The 20,500-nt window shown below is 39.6% G+C and overlaps 1 protein-coding gene across 2 annotated transcripts in view; it reads left to right on the plus strand.

The window, feature by feature from the left end:
• Window positions 1-18,526: 18,526 nt before the first annotated feature.
• Window positions 18,527-20,500, plus strand: part of LOC308337763 (gamma-taxilin-like) — a 41,250-nt gene continuing 39,276 nt past the window's right edge. Inside the window, exons 1-2 of one of the 2 annotated variants that reach the window (XM_080795959.1) lie at window positions 18,537-18,628; window positions 18,733-18,778. The gene's annotated coding sequence lies outside the window, so the exon portion shown is untranslated. Of the gene's footprint in view, window positions 18,629-18,732; window positions 18,779-20,500 lie in introns of both variants that reach the window. The other variant, XM_080795960.1, reaches the window with a different exon arrangement.

A 20,500-nucleotide genomic window follows, 5' to 3' on the forward strand; every position in this document is an offset into this window, starting at 1 on the left:
TGATTCCGAGGTATCTTATGGTTCTTGGTGCTATAGTAAATGGAATCGATTCTCTAATTTCCTTTCTGTATTTTCATTGTTAGTGTATAAGAAAGCCACTGATTTCTGGACATTGACTTTGTATCCTGCTACATTACTGAATTGCTGTATGAGTTCTAGTAGTTTGGAGGTGGAGTCTTTCGGGTTTTCCATATAAAGAATCATGTCATCTGCGAAGAGAGAGAGTTTGACTTCTTCCTTGCCAATTTGGATACCTTTTATTTCTCTTTGTTGTCTGATTGCTGTTGCTAGGACTTCTAATACTATGTTGAACAAGAGTGGCGAGAGTGGGCATCCTTGTCATGTTCCTGATCTCAATGGGAAGGCTGCAAGCTTTTTCCCATTGAGGATGATATTTGCTGTGGGTTTTTCATAGACAGATTTGATGAAGTTCAGGAATATTCCCTCTATCCCTATACTTTGAAGCGTTTTAATCAGGAACGGATGCTGGATTTTGTCAAAAGCTTTTTCTGCATCAATGGAGAGGATCATGTGGTTCTTCTCTCTTCTCTTATTGATTTGTTCTATCACATTGATTGATTTGCGAATGTTGAAGCATCCTTGTAACCCAGGGATGAATCCTACCTGGTCATGGTGGATAATCTTTTTAATGTGCTGTTGGATCCTGTTTGCTAGGATCTTGTTGAGAATCTTAGCATCCATAGTCATCAGGGATGTTGGTCTGAAATTCTCCTTTTTGGTAGGGTCTTTGCCTGGTTTGGGGATCAGGGTAATGCTGGCTTCATAAAAAGAGTCTGGAAGTTTTCCTTCTGCTTCAATTTTTTGAAACAGCTTCAGGAGAATAGGTATTATTTCTTCTTTGAAAGTTTGATAGAATTCCCCAGGGAATCCGTCAGGTCCTGGGCTCTTGTTTTTTGGGAGGCTTTTGATCACTGCTTCAATCTCGTTACTAGATATCGGTCTATTCAGGTTGTCAATTTCTTCCTGGTTCAATTTTGGGAGTTTATAGTTTTCCAGGAATGCATCCATTTCATCTAGGTTGCTTAGCTTATTGGCATATAACTGTTGATAATAGCTTCTGATGATTGTGTCTACTTCCTTGGTGTTAGTTGTGATCTCTCCCTTTTCATTCATAATTTTATTAATTTGGGCTTTCTCTCTTTTCTTTTGGATTAGTGTGGCCAATGGTTTATCGATCTTATTGATTCTTTCAAAAAACCAGCTTCTAGTTTCGTTGATACGTTCTTCTGTATCTCTGGTTTCTACCTCGTTGATCTCTGCTCTAATCTTGATTATTTCCCTTCTTACGTGTGGAGTTGGTTTGATTTGTTGTTGATTCTCTAGTTCTTTAAGGTGTAGAGACAGCTGGTGTATTCTGGATTTTTCCATTTTTTGGAGGGAGGCTTGGATGGCTATGAATTTCCCCCTTAGGACCGCCTTTGCTGTATCCCATAGGTTTTGGAGTGAAGTGTCTTCGTTCTCATTGGTTTCGACAAATTGTTTAAGTTCTTCTTTGATCTCCTGGTTGATCCAAGCATTCTTAAGCAAGGTGGTCTTTAGCTTCCAGGTATTTGAGTTCCTTCTGAACTTTTCCCTGTGATTGAGCTCCAGTTTCAAAGCATTGTGATCTGAGAATATGCAGGGAATAACCTCAGTCTTTTGGTATCGGTTGAGCCCTGATTTGTGACCCAGTATGTGGTCTATTCTGGAGAAGGTTCCATGTGCACGTGAGAAGAATGAGTATTCTGTTGTTTTAGGGTGGAATGTTCTGTATATATCTATGAGGTCCATCTGGTCCAATGTGTCATTCAATGCTCTTAATTCTTTATTGATTTTCTGCTTCGATGATCTGTCTATTTCTGAGAGAGGCGTGTTAAGATCTCCTACTATTAATGTATTCATATCAATATGACTCTTTATCTTGATTAAGAGTTTTCTTATGTAGTTGGCTGCTCCCATATTGGGGGCGTAGATATTTACAATTGTTAGATCATCTTGGTGGATAGTCCCTTTAAGAATGATGTAGTGTCCTTCTGTATCTCTGACTACCGTCTTTAGTTTAAAATCTAATTTATCTGATATGAGAATCGCTACCCCGGCCTTCTTTTGAGGCCCATTGGCGTGAAAGATGCTTCTCCATCCCTTCACTTTCAGTCTGGGTGTATCTTTAGGTTCAAAATGGGTCTCTTGTAGACAACATATGGATGGGCCCTGTCGTTTTATCGAATCTGCAACCCTGTGTCGTTTTATGGGTGCATTTAGGCCATTCACATTGAGAGTGATTATTGAGAGATACGTTTTTATTGACATTGTGTTATCTTTGAAGTCTTTCTTTCTGTTGATTGTCTCTATATTTCTGTTCAGTGCTATTCGTAGGATTTTTTCCTCTTTTATAGAACCCCCCTTAATATTTCCTGCAGTGTCGGCTTGGTGGTTGCATAGTCTTTCTAGCCTTGCCGGTCTTGGAAACTCTTTATCTCTCCATCCATTTTGAATGTCAGTCTTGCTGGATAAAGTATTCTCGGCTGCATGTTCTTCTCATTTAGTGCCCTGAATATATCTTGCCAGCCCTTTCTGGCTTGCCAGGTCTCTGTGGACAGGTCTGACGTTATTCTGATGGGCTTTCCTCTGTATGTAAGGAGCTTCTCTGTCCTAGCGGCTTTCCAGAGATTGTATCTACAATTATGATTCCTCAATTTTACTATGAGGTGCCTGGATTTTTTTTTTTTTGAATTTATAATCTTGGGGGGGGGGACCTTTCTAATTCTAGTACATGAACACTTGTTCCATTCGCAAGATTGGGAAAATTTTCATGAAGAACTTGTTCCACTCTATCTTCTAGACTTCTTTCTTTCTCCTCCCCTTCAGGGATTCCAATAATTCTGACGTTGGAACATTTCATGGCATCATTTATTTCCCTGATTCTGTTTTCGTGGCTTCTAAGCTGTTTGTTCCAGGCTTCCTCCTGCTCCTTTCTCTCTGTCTGTTTGTCCTCCAGATCACTAATTCTATCTTCTGTCTCAGTTACCCTAGCTTTTAGAGAATTTAGATTAGATTGGAACTCATTGAGAGCGTTGTGAACCTCATCCCTGGTGGCCTTCAGCTCTGCCCTAACATTAGGAACATCCTCCCTGGTTGCTTTCAATTCTGCCCTAATCAATTCCGTTTGGTCATCCATGGCTTTCTCCAACCTAGCTATTGCCTGGATAATTGTTAGCCTGAATTCTCTTTCTGACATATTGTCTATGTTGATAGCCATTAGCTCTGTTGCAGAAGGCCCATCCTCTGTATTTTTTTTCTGTTGGGGATTCCTCCTCCTAGTCATTTTGGTGAGAGATGACTGGACAGATGTAGCTGGATGTATCGACCGTGGTGCGGTCAAGGTGCACCCTGGAATGCTTCTGAGCACTCAGGATTCCCCACCCAAACTAGAGAAAAAGAAAAGAAAAAGAAAAAAGAGGGAGAGAGAGAGACAGGATAAAAAGAGAAGATAAAAGAGAAGGTTCAGCCCAAATGGGCCCCAGGGTAAGATTTATGATGTATACAAACAAAAACAGACAAACAAAAAGACTGATAAAAGTATATGATGAGAGAATATATATATATATATATATATATATATATATATATATATGCGAAAAAAGGAGGAGCCTTGTCAAGAAGAACCCCAAGTGTAAGATTTATATACTATCAGGACAAACATAAATACACAGAGACACAGGCAGAAGAAAAAGATGGGAGCATGGTTATAGATTCTCGGTATGGGTGAGGAAGGTTATTTTGATTCTTCCTGGATGTATCTTGATATCTTTGTTAAAGGACTCAACTTCCTAAGAAAAAGGGGGATTAAAAATTGGTTCACCTATGGGGTAGCATTGATTGGAGAAAGGGGGTTACCTTGAAGTTTAACTCTATATGAATATTAGAAAATAAAAATAAAAAAGGAATAAACTAGACTAAACTAAACTAAAATTTTTTTTAAAAATTAAGAAAATAGAAAAGCAAAAGAAAAACACATGTGTATGTATCAAAAAATTCAGGTTAGAAGTTTATCATGGAATTTGATGTACTGGACATCTCACTGAGATGGTAAATAGGTTAAAAATTATCTATATAAAAAAAGAAAAAAAATGAACCAGAATAGGGGGAAAGAATTAAAAATAAAAGTTATATCTATGAAATAGTGGTGGTTGTTCTCTTGTAGTCTTTTTTTTTTTTTCTTTCCTGATTTGTTTTCTGGGGGAGGGGGCTGCCACGTGGGTTTTCAGTCAATGATGTTCCCTGAGTTAAGTCCTCCCGACCCCCTCAAGGGGGTGGGCTCTGAGAAAAAATTTTTTTCAGGTTTTTGTTCTCTGGAGGTTTTTATGTTTGTTCACTTCTTTTCTCTCGCCTTGACAGCTTTTGATGGCTTTTGGAGGTTTAGAGGAAAGAAAACTGCACCCCAACCTTCCTCTCAGAGAGAAGCCTCAGTCTGCTCCCCTGCAGGTGCTGCAGCCGCTGGGCCGCTGGCAGAGCAGGTTCTGGGTCGCGGTCCCTGGGGACGCAGGATCTCCTGCTTGTACACAAAACCAAGGCAGCTGTGGCTGTCTGGGCAGCTCCAGACCGCCAGAGAGGTTCCAAGCAGCGATCGCACACTGAGATTTTCCCGCTGGCTGGGGCTAAGAGCGCTGGGCTTGCGTGCACCTCTCCCAGGGGAGGGTTAGGGGCGCGGCGCCTCCAGCTCTATTGGCTCTATTGGCTCTATCGCCATGTGGGTCCGAGGACACCAGGCTGGGCATTCGTGCACCTCTCTCAGGGGAGGTTGAGGCATGCGTGCATCTCCAGGAAGGTGCGCATTCTGCCATCTGGTGTGGCTCCCAGCCCCTCACGGGAGCCAGACTCCATCCGTCTCGGGCGCACTGGCAGCTCAGGGACAAAGACCAGGTTTGTCTGCCACACTCTCTCTGGCTCAGCGCCAGGGGAGGCTGTCCTCGGTCTGGGGACTTAAGCCCCTGTCCTTCGCCGCCCTGATTCCCTCAATTCTCCCCCATGATCCTTTGTTCTTTTGGGTGCTTTCAACCAGACTCCAAATTAATGCTGGTCCCCAGATGCAGAGCACTCTCGTATTCGGGTATTATTTTCCAATCGGTCGCCTCTGGTGGCTCCCTCCACCTTTTGTTTATCTTCCGATATCAGTCCGACGTTCCCACTCCACTTTACCTGCCCACTGGCGTCTTCTGGCCCCCGTAGAGATCCAGACGTGTATAATTCTGATCTCAGGCTGATTTCATGGGTGATCGGAGTTCTTTGGTAGGTAATCAGCTCACTTTAGGGTACAGGTTGAAAAGGCGCCTCCTCCTACTTCCCCGCCATCTTGTCTCCAAAAAGTCAAGAAAGAATTCTTGAAATGTCTTTGGAGTAAAATGGTTATTTGATTAAAACACAGGGAATAATCTCAGTCTTTTGGTATTGGGTGAACCCTGATTTGTGACCCAGTATGTGGTCTATTCTGGAGAAGGTTCCATGTGCACTTGAGAAGAATGAGTATTCTGTTGTTTTAGGGTGGAATGTTCTGTATATATCTATGAGGTCCATCTGGTCCAATGTGTCATTCAATGCTCTTATTTCTTTATGGATTTTCTGCTTCAATGATCTATTTCTGAGAGAGGCATGTTAAGATCTCCTACTATTAATGTATTCATATCAATATGACTCTTTATCTTGATTAAGAGTTTTCTTATGTAATAGGCTGCTCCCATATTGGGGGCGTAGATATTTACAATTGTTAGATCATCTTGGTGGATAGTCCCTTTAAGAATGATGTAGTGTCCTTCTGTATCTCTGACTACCGTCTTTAGTTTAAAATCTAATTTATCTGATATGAGAATCGCTACCCCAGCCTTCTTTTGAGGCTCATTGGCATGAAAGATGCTTCTCCATCCCTTCACTTTCAGTCTGGGTGTATCCTTAGGTTCAAAATGGGTCTCTTGTAGACAACATATGGATGGGTCCTGTCGTTTTATCCAATCTGCAACCGTGTGTCATTTTATGGGCACATTTAGGCCCTTCACACTTCTGCACAGCGAAGGAAACAGTCAACAAAACAAAGAGGCAACCCACGGAATGGGAGAAGATATTTGCAAATGACAGTACAGACAAAAGGTTGATATCCAGGATCTATAAAGAACTTCTCAAACTCAACACACACACAACAGATAATCATATCAAAAAAATGGGCAGAGGATACGAGCAGACACTTCTCCAATGAAGACGCACAAATGGCTATCAGACACATGAAAAAATGTTCATCATCACCAGCCATCAGGGAGATTCAAATTAAAACCACATTGAGATACCACCTTACACCAGTTAGAATGGCCAAAATTAGCAAGACAGGAAACAACGTGTGTTGGAGAGGATGTGGAGAAAGGGGAACCCTCTTACACTGTTGTTGGGAATGCAAGTTGGTGCAGCCTCTTTGGAGAACAGTGTGGAGATTCCTTAAGAAAGTAAAAATAGAGCTTCCCTATGACCCTGCAATTGCACTGCTGGGTATTTATCCCAAAGATAGAGATGTAGTGAAAAGAAGGGCCATCTGTACCCCAATGTTTATAGCAGCAATGGCCACGGTCGCCAAACTGTGGAGAGGACCAAGATGCCCTTCAACGGACAAAGGGATATGGAAGATGTGGTCCATACACACTATGGAGTATTATGCCTGGATCAGAAAGGACGAATACCCAACTTTTGTAGCAACATGGTCCGGACTGGTAGAGATTATGCTGAGTGAAATAAGTCAAGCAGAGAGTCAAGTATCATATGGTTTCACTTATTTGTGGAGCATAACAAATAACATGGAGGCCATGGGGAGATGGAGAGGAGAAGGGAGTTGAGGGAAATTGGAAGGGGCAGTGAACCATGAGAGACTATGGACTCTGAAAAACAACCTGAGGGTTTTGAAGGGGCGGGGGATGGGAGGTTGAGGTAATCAGGTGGTGGGTATTAGGGAGGGCACGGATTGCATGGAGCACTGGGTGTGGTGAAAAAACAATGAATACTGTTATGCTGAAAGGAAATAAAAAATTAAAAAAAAAAAGAGTGGATTGGTGCCACAGTAGTGGCCCATTATATATCTCCAAGTTGAGAAAAGGTTAGGGATAATGTAAGTAGTTAAGAAATTTTGTAAGCAAGGTTTTGAGGACCTTGAGGGGCTAGCTTTATTGGGAAAAGATCATTTATTATTTTCCAGTAAACCCTCAGTCAAGAGGCCCTTCAGAAATATATTGGTAGGTCATATGCTTGGGGATGATCATAAACATATATCTAGGAAGGGCAGAGATAAATGAAGGTTTCAAAGGGATTTGCATATTAAAGTTGACCTATAGGATCCTGAGGGTCAGGATAAGATTACCTTTTGCCCTTAGCAAAGTGTCGCAGTTGAGGCAGCTAAGCTCCCAGATGAAGGTCACTGTACCTTTTCAAGGACTTGTCAATGGGTTGTAGGAAGTTAGAAAATTTAATTTTTTATTTTTCCTTTTTCCCACATCATTCCCTCTTGATCAACTTTGGCCCTTTAAAATCTGACCTTAAGTTTGCTGTGGGTGGAAGATGTCATCTTCTGTAACTTCCTCCTACTGAATAGGGACATAGATATGTCCCTACCTAAGGGTCAACATTGGTCAGTTGGGACTTGTATAGATATAAGAGTTACAAAAGACAAAGACACCTGAACCCAAGGGAGACCACATGTGTGGATCTCCCCAAGTGGAAAGGATCATCTGTTGGCTTGAAGTCATGGCAATGAAGGAGGATCAGCACCAGGTGGAGACACGTGGCAAAACTGATTAGTGTAAAAAGAAAAAGAAGCCCAACTCAAGAGTCCTTTGGTAGCTGACAAAAATCCTTTCCAGTCTATGAGTTTAACCAATTATTAAAGGAAAGAGCAGGATCTTCTATAGCTCCAGTTTGAGTATTTATTTCAGTTAACCCAGAAATACTTTTGTAGTAATCTGAAATGTGTGTACAGCATTCTGTTTTTATGCACCAGTTAAACATCTAATGCTGTTCTATTTTATAAAACTGCTGGGCCTCTTTGAACTGCAGTCAAGATATCAAGGGCTATTCAGTTTTGGAGGACCACCCTTCCAGAGAATTGTAGATATCAGGCCAAATGTAAATAGTAATTAATTTTTTAAGGCCCAATCGGTTCGCTGAGTTATTTGTGCAATAAAAGATGGTCTATTGTCACTTTGTAAGGACCAAGAGCGTCAAATCTAGGAATAATTTCTCTTAGAAAAGTTTTTGTCAGCTCAGTTGCCTTTTTACCCAAATAAGGATCCTGGTATAAACACTGTATTACCTCCTACTTGTTATTTTTGGGTATAAGGGTTTTCCCTCATTATTAATAAGCAAGTCATGTGCATTTAAAAAATATACTTGTTCCTAGACTGTATGAAATCCTTAATCTGAAATGACAGGCCTATGGACTTAATTGGAGTTAAGACTGATATAAGACTCAATATTTTGTCTATTTTGTCCTACCTGCTTTGCTTTAATGTCTGCCAACTTATCTCTATAAACTCTAAGGTCATATTCTTTTGAGGTCCTTTGAGGTGAATCACAGCCATCTCCTCAGGTATGTGTACAGCCTCAAGAAGAATAGTAACTTCAGGCCCATATTCAATTGGGGAATAATGGTTTGATAATAATCTCCTTTCCTTAAATTGCTCTGTGAGCATGTATAACTAGGAAGGCATGTTTGGAGTCAGAATTGAAACCCTTCACCAACTGTAAAGTGAGCACTATTTATCTCTACTTTGGAGGCAGAGATATGTGCTAGGATGCTTTGGTCTCAACAGTCTGGTTAGTCTAAACTAACCATAGCACACCCAGCCTTTCTTATCCCCCTTTTCATGAAACTACTGCCATCAGTCAATAATACCTGAGCATACATGTTTAACGTGGGAGTCTCATGGTCACACCCAGTTATAACGATAGCTGGGTTGAAAGTTTAACAAGTTTTGAGCATTACTTCAGGTATAAGGTATATTTTAAGTATTATTTCAAGTATAAACACAGTCTTGTACTTAATAAATAGGCATCCTATCATCCATTAGTGACTTCTGTTCTCTAAGACACACTGGATCTGATGTAGAGTCATTATAGCTAGGGACTATTTGAGAATTTTCTGTTTTGAGGCTTCTTCTACCAGGAAGGCTCTTGTATGCTTACTAAAGCCCCTACTTGCAATCAAATATCAACATCAATAGAGGTAGTTCCTGGGACAAACATGATGAAAGGATAAAACCATCAAGAAGCCGACTTTGTTTGAGATCTAGCCTTAACAATACCCTAATTACAAGGAATCACTAACACAGGAAAAAGACTTATCTTGGGAGGTAATATCAACCCTTAGTGCATCATCCAATCCAATCACAGGGATAGTGGGGCCATCCAATATCTTCACAAGTCAATAGTTAACTCCATGGAATGGGGTAAGCTCTGGTGTGTAAGGAACAAGTTTGTCATTCCAACCACACAGAATTTGTCAAAGTTCTAGTTGAGTTATTCAGTAGTTGGTGAATCAGTCCCATTTTCTAGGTGTGTAAATAATCATAACAAGAATGAAGATTGTTTATACATGAGGTATTGCAGCAATTTATCCAAAGATAACCTCATCAGCAAACATTCAAAGACAATCAAAACTAGAATTTGCAGTGGTAGGTTATTAAAACATAATTTTTTTCTCTGAAATCACTTTATTTCCGTGATAGCCAAATTAAGACTAATTCATTTGTAAACAACTTCAATGTTAACAACTTTGATCTAATTATTTATATAAGCTCAACAAGAATAGTGATTGACCATAGAGATCTTTTATTTCTGTTTAAATGTTTTTTTTTTTTTTTATGTTCAGTTAGCCAACATACAGTACATCATTAGTTTTGGTGTAGTGTTCAACAATTCATTAGTTGCATATAACACCCAGTGCTCATCACCACATGAACTGTCCTTAATACCTATCTTCCTGTTACTCCATCACCCCCGTGACACTCCTTTCTGTAACCCTGTTTATTTCCTGGCATCCAGTGTCTCTCATAGTTTGTCTCCCTCTCTGATTTCTTCCCATTCAGTTTTCCTTCCCTTCCCCAATGGTCCCCTGTGCTATTCCTTATGTTCCACGTATGAGTGAAACCATAGGATAATTCTTCCTCTGATTGACTTGTTTCACTTACCATTATCTGGTCTAGACTATGTTGATGCAGATGGTGAGTATTTATCTTTTCTGATGGCTAAATAATATTCTATTGTGTCTATGTACCACGCCTTCTTTATCCACTTATCTATTGAAGGGCATCTCAGCTCCTTTCATAGTTTCACTATTGTGGACACAGTTATTGTGGACAATGCTATAAACTTTGGGGTGCAGGTTCCCTTCTCTTCACTATATCTGTATCCTTGGGGTAAATACCTAAGTGCAGTTGCTGGGTTTTAGGATACCTCTTTTTATTTTTTTTAAATTAGAATTTTAAAAGATAAAGAGTCATATTGATATGAATACATTAATAGTAGGAGATCTTAACATGCCTCTCTCAGAAATAGAAGATCATCGAAGCAGAAAATCAATAAAGAATCAAGACCATTGAATGACACATTGGACCAGATGGACCTCATAGACATATACAGAACATTCCACCCTAAAACAACAGAATACTCATTCTTCTCAAGTGCACATGGAACCTTCTCCAGAATAGACCATATCCTGGATCACAAATAAGGGCTCAACTGATACCAAAAGACTGAGATTATTCCCTGCATATTCTCAGATCACAATGCTTTGAAACTGGAGCTCAATCACAGGGAAAAGTTCAGAAGGAACTCAAACACCTGGAAGCTAAAGACCACCTTGCTTAAGAATGCTTGGATCAACCAGGAGATCAAAGAAGAACTTAAACAATTCATGGAAACCATGAGAATGAAGACACTTTTGGTCCAAAACCTATGGGATACAGCAAAAGCGGTCCTAAGGGGGAAATACATAGCCATCCAAGCCTCCCTCAAAAAAACTGAAAAATCCAGAATACTGTCTCTTCACCTTAAAGAACTGGAGAATTAACAACAAATCAAACCAACTCCACACGTAAGAAGGGAAATAATCAAGATTAGAGCAGAGATCAATGAGGTAGAAACCAGAGATACAGTAGAACGGATCAATGAAACTAGAAGCTGGTTTTTTGAAAGAATCAATAAGATCGACAAACCATTGGCCACACTAATACAAAAGAAAAGAGAGAAAGCCCAAATTAATAAAATTATGAATGAAAAGGGAGAGATCACAACTAACACCAAGGAAGTAGACACAATCATCAGAAGTTATTATCAACAGTTATATGCCAATAAGCTAAGCAACCTAGATGAAATGGATGCATTCCTGGAAAACTATAAACTCCCAAAATTGAACCAGGAAGAAATTGACAACCTGAATAGACCGATATCTAGTAACGAGATTGAAGCAGTGATCAAAAGCCTCCCAAAAAACAAGAGCCCAGGACCTGACGGATTCCCTGGGGAATTCATCCAAACTTTCAAAGAAGAAATAATACCTATTCTCCTGAAGCTGTTTCAAAAAATTGAAGCAGAAGGAAAACTTCCAGACTCTTTTTATGAAGCCAACATTACCCTAATCCCCAAACCAGGCAAAGACCCTACCAAAAAGGAGAATTTCAGACCAACATCCCTGATGAATATGGATGCTAAGATTCTCAACAAGATCCTAGCAAACAGGATCCAACAACACATTAAAAAGATTATCCACCATGACCAGGTGGGATTCATCCCTGGGTTACAAGAATGGTTCAACTTTTGCAAATCAATCAATGTGATAGAACAGATCAATAAGAGAAGAGAGAAGAACCACATGGTCCTTTCAATTGATGCAGAAAAAGCATTGGACAAAATCCAGCATCCGTTCCTGATTAAAACGCTTCAAAGTATAGGGATAGAGGGAACATTCCTGAACTTCATCAAATCTATCTATGAAAGACCCTCAGCAAATATCATCCTCAATGGGAAAAAGCTTGCAGCCTTCCTGTTGAAATTAGGAACACGACAAGGATGCCCACTCTCACCACTCTTGTTCAACAGAGTATTAGAAGTCCTAGCAACAGCAATCAGACAACAAAGAGAAATAAAAGGTATCCAAATTGGCAAGGAAGAAGTCAAACTCTCTCTCTTCGCAGATGACATGATTCTTTATATGGAAAACCCGAAAGACTCCACCCCCAAACTACTAGAACTCATACAGCAATTCAGTAACGTGGCAGGATACAAAGTCAATGTCCAGAAATCAGTGGCTTTCTTATACACTAACAATGAAAATACAGAAAGGAAATTAGAGAATCAATTCCATTTACTATAGCACCAAGAACCATAAGATACCTCTGAATAAATCTAACCAAAGAGGTAAAGGATCTGTACTCGAGGAACTACAGAACACTCCTAAAAGAAATTGAAGAAGACACAAAAAGATGGAAGACCATTCCATGCTCTTGGATCAGAAGAATAAACATTGTTAAAATGTCTATATGCCTAGAGCAATCTATACTTTTAATGCTATTACAATCAAAATTCCACCAGCATTTTTCAAAAAGCTGGAACAAATAATCCTAAAATTTGTATGGAATCAGAAGAGACCCCGAATTGCTAAGGAAATGTTGAAAAACAAAAATAAAACTGGTGGCATCACGTTACCTGATTTCAAGCTTTACTACAAAGCTGTGATCACCAAGGCAGCATGGTACTGGCATAAAAACAGACACATGGACCAGTGGAACAGAGTAGAGAGCCCAGATATGGACCCTCAACTCTATGGTCAAATAATCTTTGACAAAACAGGAAAAAATATCCAGTGGAAAAAAGACAGTCTCTTCAATAAATGGTGCTGGGAAAACTGGACAGCTATATGTAGAAGAATGAAACTTGACCATTCTCTTACACCGTACACAAAGATAAACTCGAAATGGATAGAAGACCTCAACGTGAGACAGGAATCCATCAGAATCCTCGAGGAGAACATAGTCAGTAACCTCTTTGATATCAGCCTCAGCAACTTCTTTCAAGATAGATCTCCAAAGGCGATAGAAACAACAGTGAAAATGAACTTTTGGGACTTCATCAAGATCCAAAGTTCCTGCACAGCAAAGGAAACAGTCAACAAAACAAAGAGGCAACCCACGGAATGGGAGAAGATATTTGCAAATGACAGTACAGACAAAAGGTTGATATCCAGGATCTATAAAGAACTTCTCATACTCAACACACACAAAACAGACAATCATATTAAAAAATGGATAGAGGATATGAGCAGACACTTCTCCAATGAAGACGTACAAATGGCTAGCAGACACATGAAAAAGTGTTCATCATCTCCAGCCATCAGGGAGATTCAAATCAAAACCACATTGAGATACCACCTTACACCAGTTAGAATGGCCAAAATTAGCAAGACGGAAACAATGTCTATTGGAGAGGATGTGGAGAAAGGGGAACCCTCTTACACTGTTGGTGGGAATGCAAGTTGGTGCAGCCACTTTGGAGAACAGTGTGGAGATTCCTCAAAAATTAAAAATAGAGCTTCCCTATGACCCTGCAATTGCATGACTGGGTATTTACCCCAACGATAGAGATGTAATGAAAAGAAGGGCAATCTGTACCCCAATGTTTATAGCAGCCATGGCCACGGTCGCCAAACTGTGGAAAGAACCAAGATGCCCCTCAAAGGATGAATGGATAAGGAAGATGTGGTCCATATACACTATGGAGTATTATGCCTCCATCAGAAAAGACGAATACCCAACTTTTGTAGCAACATGGACAGGACTGGCAGAGATTATGCTGAGTGAAATAAGTCAAGCAGAGAGAGTCAAGTATCATATGGTTTCACCTATTTGTGGAGCATAAAAAATAACATGGAGGACAAGGGTAAATGGAGAGGAGAAGGGAGTTGAGGGAAATTGGAAGGGTAGGTGAACCATGAGAGACTATGGACTCTGAAAAACAACCTGAGGGTTTTGAAGGGACGGGGGGTGGTAGGTTGGGGGAACCAGGTTGTGGGTATTAGGGAGGGCACGGATTGCATGGAGCACTGGGTGTGGTGAAAAAACAATGAATACTGTTATGCTGAAAAGAAATTTAAAAAATTAAATTAAAGTTAAATTTTAATTTAATTATAATTTTAATTTAATTTAATAAAGATTAAAAAAATAAAATTAACATTAAAAAATTTTTAATTGTTTTCCAAAGAGGCTGTATGAGCTTGCATTCCAACCAGCATTGTCAGAGCATTCCCCCTTCTCCACAACCTTGCCATCATTGGTTGTTTTCTCTCCTACTAATTTTTGCCATTCTAACTGGTGTAAGGTGGTATCTCATCGTGATTTTGTTTTCTATTTCTTGATGGCTAGTGATGTTTAAGATTTTTTCATGTGTCTTTAGCCATTTGGAGAAATGTCTGTTCATGTCTTCTGTCCATTCCCTGACTGGAGTGTTTTTTCAGTGTTGATTTTGATAAGCTCTTTATAGATCTTGGATACTACCTCTTTATCTGTAGTGTCATTTGCAAATATTTTCTTGTATTACTTAGGTTGTCTTGTAGTTTTGTTGACAGTTTCCTTTGTTGTGCAGAAGCTTTTTATCTTGATGAAGTCCTGAAAGTTCATTTTTGCTTTTGTTTCCCTTAGTTTTAGAGATGTCTCATGGAAGATGTTGCTGTCTATTAGACAAGAGGCTCTGGAATTTCTCTTTACAAACAAAAACCTAAATATTAAGTCTTCTCTTTGTTGAATGTGATTGTATAACTTTTATTTTGGAAATAATATTTCACTCAAAGCATTTCCCAAACTCTGTACCACTGAGGATCCAGCTTTGCAGAAACAGAGTAACTGGAAGCATCCAGATTTGCAAAGAAGATAATAATAGTATTTGCAAAACATGCTCTTGTACACACTGTAGAAATACTAACAAACAAAAACACACACATGTGTGCCCACATCCATTTCTGTTGGAACTAAGAAATAAATTCTGGAAAGTTGAAGTAAACAGGATCAGTATGCAAAAACTAATTGTAATTCTGTAAATTAGAAATAACCAGTCCATTCTGTTTTCCCTCCCTTGCCCTATGGTCTTCTGCACTATTCCTTATATTTCATATATTGGTGGAATGATATGATAATTGTCTTTTTCTGCTTGAAGTATTTCACTTAGGATAATACCCTCCAGTTCCATGGGGGGAAAATCAGAGAGGATAACAAACCCTAAGAGACTCTGGACTCCAGGAAACAAAACAAATTGAGGGTTGACGAAAGGTAGGGGTTGTGAGGATGGGCATATATAAACAGAACAATGGGCCTATAGGTGAGGGCATGACATCTGATGAAGCCTCGGTTTCAAATGAAATTAATCAATCATTGAACACTACATCAAAATATAAAATGTTGGCTAATTGAATTTAATTCAAAATATAAAAGAGATAATTCAAAATGGAATTTTTTCTATTGAATGAAAAAAATAGAATGAAACATTCTATTTTCAGAAGAAAAAGAATAAAATACATAGGAATAAATTTACCTAAATATGTGCAAAACTTGTACATTGAAACTACAAAATATTGTTGAAAGAAATTTTAAAAGACCTAACAAAGAGTGAAGACTTCTGTATTCATGTTTGAAAGACTGAAAACTGTTAGCAGTACTCATTGACAGGTGCTCTACAGCCAATCCCAAAAAAAGATCTGCCACTTCTATGCAACCCTTTTCAAAATCTCACTTAGCTTTTGTGTGTGTGTGTGTGTGTGTGTGCTCATTTTGTTTTTAGAGAAATGCACAAGCTAATTCCAAAATTCACAAGAGACCTGGAAAACCAAATCAATCTTGAGAATGTAGGACTTCTACTTCCAAGTTTAAAAATGAAGTATAAAGTAAATATAATATGGCAATGGCATGAGAATAGACATACAGATTTTTTTAAAAGAAAATTTAAAGTAAAAATTTAGAAAGAAATTTTAGAATAAACATAATACTTATTTTAGAATATTTAGAATTTATTTAGAATATTTATGTTAGAATAAACATAATAATAAATAAAAAATAAGTAAGAAAATAAACAGTCACATGTATGATCACTTGATTTGCAAAAAGAGTGACAAAATCATTTAATGGGGGAAAAGAGTCTCTTGCATAAATGGTGCTGGGATAACAAGTCACCAACAAATAAAAGAATGAAATTGGACTCTACAATACACCATGTACAAAAGCTATTCAAAATTGTTTTAAGAATACTTAGGAATTCAAAATTCTTATAAATATAAGAATTAAAGCTATAAATGTTTTAGGAGAAAACATAGCTACAAATCATGTTCTAGGATTAGGCAACAGCTTCTAAGATATGACATCAAAAGTACACATGTAAAATAAACTGAGTTTCATCAATATTAAAAACCTTTTGTGTGGCAAGAGAAATGAAGAAAGTAAAAACTTAACTCACAAAATGGAAGAAGTATTTGTAAATCATATGTGATACAGATTTATATCCAGAATGTGTGAAGAACTCTTACATCCTAGTAATAATAGACAGCCCAAATTTTAAAAGGGCTAAAGATCTAATTAGACATTTCTCCAAAAAGATATACAAATGGCCAATAAGCACAGGAAAAGGTGCTAAATATCATTAACCAAGGGGGAAGTACAAATCAAAACTACATCTGATTCACACCTATTTGGTGGCTATAATCAAAAGAATGAATAATAGGAAGCATTGTTGAGAATATGGATAAATATGTTGCTACTGGGAATATAAAATTGTGCAGCTCCTGTACAAAACACTGTTGTCAGTTTTTTTTTATTAAATTTTTTATTTATTTTCAGTGTAACAGTATTCATTGTTTTTTCACCACACCCAGTGCTCCATGCAATCTGTGCCCTCCCTAATACCCACCACCTGGTTCCCCCACCCTCCCACCCCGCCCCTTCAAAACCCTCAGGTTGTTTTTCAGAGTCCATAGTCTCTCATGGTTCACCTCCCCTTCCAATTTCCCTCAACTCCCTTCTCCTCTCCATCTCCCCATGTCCTCCATGTTATTTGTTATGCTCCACAAATAAGTGAAACCATATGATACTTGACTCTCTCTGTTTGACTTATTTCACTCAGCATAATCTCTTCCAAACTGTTGTCAGTTTTGCAATAAATTAAGCATAGAATTACCATGTGATCCAGCAATTTGACTCTTAAGTAAATACCCAAAGAAGTCAAACCAGATTCTCAAATATTTGTTCAAAAATGTTGATGGCACAATGGTGTTCATAATAGTCAAAAGGTGGAAACAATACAAATGTTCATTCGCAGATGATTGGATAAAGAAAATGTGCTAAGACCGGGGTTTATACGGAGCCCTAGAATGATCTCAAAAAATGATACGACCATCTTGAAATCATTACTATAAGGGAAAGAAACCAATTGCTAGGCTTAGGGAGAATGTGAAGTGATTGTTAGTATAGTTTTGTTTTGTTTTTGTGGTTAGATGACGAAAATATTCTGGACTTATACAGTAGTGACTGAACATCTTTATAGATATTGTAAAAATTATTCAATTGTATACTTCAAACATGGAGAATTGTATGTTGTGAATTATACCTTTAAAAAAAAAGTCTTAAGTCGTGATTTTATCAACTGGAAACAGAATGTTCAGGAACCCTAAGAGCAACCCTCAGAGCATTTTATATTAATATCAACAACAACCAAAATCGAACAGCAAACGAAGTGTGTTATAAACCTAATAACAAAACACTGGGTCATGCAGTAGAATCCATTCAACAAGTATTAAACGCCAATTATTTGTGGAGCTATGTTTCTGAAGCCCGAGAGGGGCAGCCTGCACTCAACAAAACATGATTGTCCTCGCACAGTAATCTGAAACTGGTGAAGGACAACCAAGGTTATGATGGCTTGGAGGGAGGGGGGCACTTTTGGCAGATGTCTGAGAGGCAAATTACAAAAGCCAATACACTTTTCCTAAGTGTGAGGCCGCCGTACAGCTTAACGCAACAGGGACAAAACAGGAAGCATATAATTCCTCTACCCGACCATGACGAATTAACTTCCCAAACACTGAATACTTAGACTTTTTCGAGTACTTTCCACATCCTGAACATCATCCGTTGAAAACTACAAATCCCAGTAGGCTGTGCGTGCAGCTGAGCAGGTACCTTCCCTTTTTCAAAATCCTGAATTACGCTCTAAACTATCTAGGCTCCGTGAGATGGAACCACGCCGCTTGCAAGGAGTCCCAGTTTTCCCCAAAGTCTTCATCCGGGAATTTGCAAACTCGCCCGGCCAGTACCGGCACAGAAGCGGAAAAGCTGAGCACAGCGCCTAATATTCCCCACCCCCATCTCCAGCCTCTCTTCTGGGGCCAACCTCTTCCGGTCACGTGAAAGGCATCATGTGCGCGATTGGTCCCGAGGGTACAGAAGCGGGGAAGTAGGTTTTACGAACTTCCGTGCTGCTGGTTAAATTGCGGATTTGGCTGATTCAGTCAACCCTCAGCGACTCAGGTCAAAAGGGCCGTGTGGGAGGAGGCGGCAGCTGTTCCTAGCAGGTCTGGCGGATAGATTCCCTGATCTCCACTGGCTGCCGGGGTAGAGGGTGAGGGAGAATACGTTTTTTTACAAGTTGGCTTTTAACTCTTGTTTACTTTACCAGTGGGACGAATATAGGCCTTCTTTCCTCCAGGGGGATCACTGTCGGAGTAAGTATGTGTTCTTAATCCGTGTGTCCGATTGAATGGGGAGGAAGAAACTGCTAGGGTTTAGGGACGCGCTCCTGAGAGAGAAGGAAAGGCACAGATAGTATGCGAAGCAGGAGTGAGCCAGGTGTGACAGCCACGTGCGGACGGCGCCGCGGGGCCCCGGGAGCCTGGTGTCCTCTCTCCCAGCCCCCGCCGTCCCCGTGCTCCCCGCGCTGGGTACCACCGTCGGGAGACTGAGGTCAACAGCTAGGCCTCAGGTTTTGGCGGGTGCACGAGGAATTGCGCAGGATGCTGCTTGCTAGAGCTCTTGCGTAGTTTCACAATGGCGGGGAAGCTGTCGCTACGCTGCCTTTTTCCTTTCCAGGTCTCTTCCTTTACTTACCGCCGGCGCAGGGTTGTGGGCTGCTGTGAAGTACCTGGTTATGGCCGCGTGGTTCCTGAGACCTTGGTTCTTGGCGTCACCGATTTAGTGACACTTGGGGCAGCGATGCCGAGGTGGTGCCAGAGGACCTCAGTCCAGTGAAGTTGGCAAACGTTCTCGTGTAGAAACTTCTTTCTAATTGATGTTTTTTACCTTTCTTGTTCCTGCCCTTTGAATGCCTCTCTTATAGACTTTGGTCTCTCAATCTGTGATATATCCTAAAAATATTCCCTTATTTTATTTACTTCAGGGAGTTTTCATTGTCTCTCTGAATACAGAAAGATGGGGACCTCCTTAAGATTGGGAAAATTGGACTTGTTCTGGGCTCAGTGTGTCGAATTCGGAAAAGTTCGCACAATGGATGGGATGGACTGCCCTACACTATCCTGTTTTCATAGCCCTGGAATGAAGAATTGCAGGGAAGGTCCTGGGAAGATGAAAACCCCGTTTCTTTTTCCCTTCACTTGGACGTATTGAGACATTCACTCCTATATGAAATTACGGAATAATAATCTTCTAACAAGTATAATGAATTTAAAAAGTCAAGTTTATGTTTGATCAAAGTGTCAAGAATTAGCTTTTGAGGGTCTGTTTCAAATGTCGGGTATTTTCGTGTATCACTACAAGATGTTACTAACTTCTCAGTTGTCTTTTCCCCACTTATTACTCTTCATGCATTTGAAAGAAAGGTGCAGTAGATACCTGCAGAATTGAAAGGGAAGCCATGGATTCAACATATTCCAAGGATTCAGAATTGTCACTTAAGGTGACAGTGATGTTGAGGGTCTTTTCCTCAGGAACAACTCTGATTTAAACACAAAAACAAATTGCTATTAAGGACATAAGTTCTGGTTTATGCTCCTTGAGATGAGGGTAGAGATGGGTTGAATTAGGAACAAAGTTTTACTCAATTAGCATTTTATTTAATTTAATTTAATTTTATTTTATTTATTTTAAAGATTTTATCTATTTTTTTGACAGACACAGATTACAAGTAGGCAGAGAAGCAGGCAGAGAGAGAGAGGAGGAAGCAGGCTCCCGGATGAGCAGGGAGCCCCATGCGGGGCTGTATCCCAGGATCCTGGGACCATATCCTGAGCTGAAGGCAGAGGCTTTAACCCACTGAGCCACCCAGGTGCCCCTTAATTAGCATTTTAAATTTAAAAGGTCAGGGTAATGACCCTTTGTGTTAATAGTTGGATATGAATAATCTGAATCTAATAGTGCCTTAACTGTCTCATTTTCATCTACCAAATTATAGTCCTTCTCTACCAAACCTTTTCTGAGCATTTTTTTAGTTT

The sequence above is a fragment of the Martes martes genome (assembly GCF_963455335.1).
Source record: "Martes martes genome assembly, chromosome: Y".
NCBI classification, from domain to species: Eukaryota; Metazoa; Chordata; class Mammalia; order Carnivora; family Mustelidae; genus Martes; species Martes martes.